This window comes from Petaurus breviceps, unplaced genomic scaffold (assembly GCF_028583685.1).
Source record: "Petaurus breviceps papuanus isolate PSGF00001 unplaced genomic scaffold, PetGlider_PUasm1.0 563, whole genome shotgun sequence".
Taxonomy (NCBI): Eukaryota; Metazoa; Chordata; class Mammalia; order Diprotodontia; family Petauridae; genus Petaurus; species Petaurus breviceps.
In genome coordinates this window covers 1,231,959-1,235,531 of record NW_027186380.1, presented here as the reverse complement: position 1 = coordinate 1,235,531, position 3,573 = coordinate 1,231,959, and the positions used below count along the sequence as shown (strand labels likewise).

At 35.5% G+C, this 3,573-nt stretch overlaps 1 pseudogene; it reads left to right on the top strand.

Moving 5' to 3' along the window:
* Positions 1–428: 428 nt before the first annotated feature.
* On the top strand, positions 429–1,039 carry LOC138173120 (ataxin-3 pseudogene; annotated as a pseudogene).
* The last annotated feature ends 2,534 nt before the right edge of the window (positions 1,040–3,573 follow it).

Genomic DNA, 3,573 nt, shown 5'->3' with positions numbered 1-3,573 from the left:
ATCAGCTAGATGAAGAAGAGAGGATGAGAATGGAAGAGGGAGGAGTCACTAGTGAAGACTATCAAACATTTTTGCAGCAACCATCAGGAAATATGGATGACAGTGATTTCTTCTCTTTTCAAGTAATGGCTACTGCTGGAGGGAGGATACAGACTAGATAAATCAAGGGTCTGATCCTGTTATATGCAATGCTTTGAAAGTTGCTTTGAAAGTCTGGAATTTAGAGGTAATCTTCTTCAACATCCCAGAGTATCAGAGGCTCAGGATTGAATCTATAAATGAAAGATCATTTATATACAACTATAAGGAGCTTTGGTTTACCATTCAAAATTTAGGAAAACAGTGATTTAACCTAATCTGTCTCTTGACAGATCTAGAATTAATATTAAATACTTACCTTGGACTTTTTTTGACTCAGTTACAATAGGAAGGTTATTCCATATTTGTTATTAACAGTGACCTACCAGACTGTGAAGCTGACCAACCCCTGCAGATGATTCGGGTACAACAAATACATAGACCAAAATGCATTGGAAAAGAATTAGCTCAACTAAAAGATCAAAGAGTACAGAAAACAGACCTAGAGCAATCTTTAGAAGTAAGTCATTCATATAATGGAAGAGGAATGTTATATGAAGATGAAGAGAATCCACAAAGAGCCCTAGCACTAAGCTGACAGGAAATTGATATCAAAGATGAAGAAGCAGATCTGCATAGAGCAATTTGACTTAGAATGCAGGGTCGTTCCAGAAATGGTATTTCAGAAGATGTTCCACAGATACCAGATACAAATTCACCAACACCTTTCACCTCAGAAGTACAATGAAAGAGAAGAGAAGCCTACTTTGAAAAACAACATCAGTCAGAACAGATATCCCATTTACATGAAAAGCCAACTATAAGTGCAAATGCACTTGAAATTGAGTCAGGTGATGATATGACTGATGAATACATGCTTCAAGCTGCTATAAATATGTCTTTGGAAACTGTTAACAATAATTTGAAGACTGAAGAAAAAAATAGCAAAATGACGTTTTAAAAAAATATCAAAGTAAGGGACAGCTACGTGGCACAGTGAGTAAGAACGCCAGCCCTGGACTCGGGAGGACCTGGGATTGGTTCTGGCCTCAGATACTTAACACGCACACAAAAAAAAAACTGGCCATGTAACCTTGGGCAAGTTACTTAACCTCAATTGCTTTAATTAAAAAAATATCAAAGTATTCACATTCCCCAACATTGACTCCTTATGTAGATATATCCTATATGAAGCTCATTTCAGAAATATGTCAGAGTAATGCAGTTCAGAAAAAAGTAAAGGAAGTTAACTTGCAGATAAAAATGATAGATAACACATCAAGTTTAGAACTAAATACTGTCTCTTCCAAATGCTAGTGAAAGAGGCACTTGTTGATTAAAGAAATAGACAATAGTTTTCTAAATAATGACATTTACTTTTGGAGGTGGGAAATAACCTCTTAAAAATTTTTAAATCTATTTGAGGACCAACTGATAGGATCTAGGCACAGGTTGGGGTTTTTTCCAACTCTAGTGAATAATCTGATTGACTTCTCTCTCATCTTCTCATATTTACCTGCTTCTCAGTGTCCCAAGTGGTCTTACTGCAAAGAGGGTCACTTGTCTATAATTACAACAGGTATGAGGTTTAATGGGGTAAATTATTTTAGCCACAACTCTGTTTTGTGTTTTCTAGTTTTATTTTCCTTTATTTATCATTGTCTCTGACCTCAGTTTCTCTCTTATATAGTTTTCATTCCATTTTATTTGAAGTTAGCCTATGATAGAAATATTTCCTATAATTTCAATAAGCTCTAAAAGGATCAATATCCTGTAATTGTTGCATTCCTGGATTTGAAGAGAACCATGAAAAAGTGAGGTGTGGAGACAGAATATTCAGTTTGGGGAGAATAGACCTGTTTTTCCAGGTGCTTTATGAATACCTTCTCTGTTATGTCAAAACATTACACCTTTTAGATGAGCATCCCTACATTATACACTTTGACATCGAGTTTTCCTCAGTTTTTAAGGAAAATGAGGGAAATAAAATATGCAATCTAGGTTGTTAATTGTAAGACTTAAGGCCCAAGATACATGTGTGATGGACGAAACAGGGCTACTTGGTTTATATCATCATGAAGTCTTTTATTGTGAAAGGTGCTTTCTGTTTTACACAAATTTGAAAGGTATAGAAATGTAGATAAATGCTCCTTAACCTATATTCCATTTAACAGAAACATTTTCACCCATACAATAATCTTGGAACACATGGAAATAATTTACTTGTTAAATTATATTTAAAATTATGTTTTGACTTGAAACATACTATTTAGCTATAAATACAATAATAATTGGATTATCCTATATCAAGTGAGGCTGTAAATTTTTTTAAGTTTTGTAAAACATCTTTTTTTAATTTAAAAAATAAAAAAAAGCTTACAGGTCCTCAGGCTGAACTCTCGTTGTGAATCTGGAATAACATAACTCAAGTAAGGAGCAAAAGGAAGCAACTCAGGCATTTTTTCTTGAAGTGTGAAGAGCCTAATCCTAACAGCAAATAAAAGGTCAGGTAGTAGGCTAGAAGAATGAATGAGAAAAGAAAAGGAATCTCATTAAAAGTGGTAACAGGAAAATTCAGTGCACAACCCCAGAAGAACTGAATGATTCTAAAATATCAACAAGCAAAGCCTTTAAGAAAAACCCTAAGGTTTACTTCACCCCATCCCCCCCACCCCACCCCGTATATTGGAAAGTGTGACAAAGGATGAAAATAATCAGTGTTGGAGAGGTTGGGAACAATGTCAATTAGAATTCTGGAAGAGATAAGACAGTATGTTTTTTAAAAGAGTGAAAAATATTTTATTTTTCTTTAATTAACTAATTTATTTTTAGTTTTCAAATTAACTTCTGTAAGTTTTTGAGTTCCAAATATTCTACCCCTCCTTCCCCTCCCACCACCCCAAGATGGCATGCAATCTTATATAGACTCTTCATATACACTCATAGTAAATATATTTTCACATTAGCCATGTTGTAAAGAAGGATTAGAAGCATGCTATTCAACAAGGTTAAACTGTTTACATCCCTCCTTGAGAAGATGATACTTGTAAATCTTGAGAACAGTATCTTTATTACAACATTTAAAAGAGGTATACATAGACAGTGTAGGTTTGTGATAGTAATGGCAATTAAAGATTCCCCTGTATTGGCTTGGTTTTCAAATTGATTGTATTAAAACCCAGAGTTTGTTAATCCCACCTGTGGGATGGGCTTGTTGATGTGAAAAGAAAGTCCTGAAGTGGGAGGAGCTGGTGATGTAGATTTGGAGAGACAGGAGAGAGGCGGAAGATCTTTTTGGAAGCAGCACCTCGTGGAGAGAGAGAGACTAAGAGAATTGCTGGTGGCCGCTTTGAATTGCCCTGGACTTTTGAGACCTGCCCCCTGAGCTGCCAAGGACTGAGGAGACATGGCTGTTTTGCTGGTACTTTGTCTGTTTTGATGTTGTTTTGCCAGATTTGTCCACTGGTGAAAGACAGTCCTTTTGTTGAAGAAGTC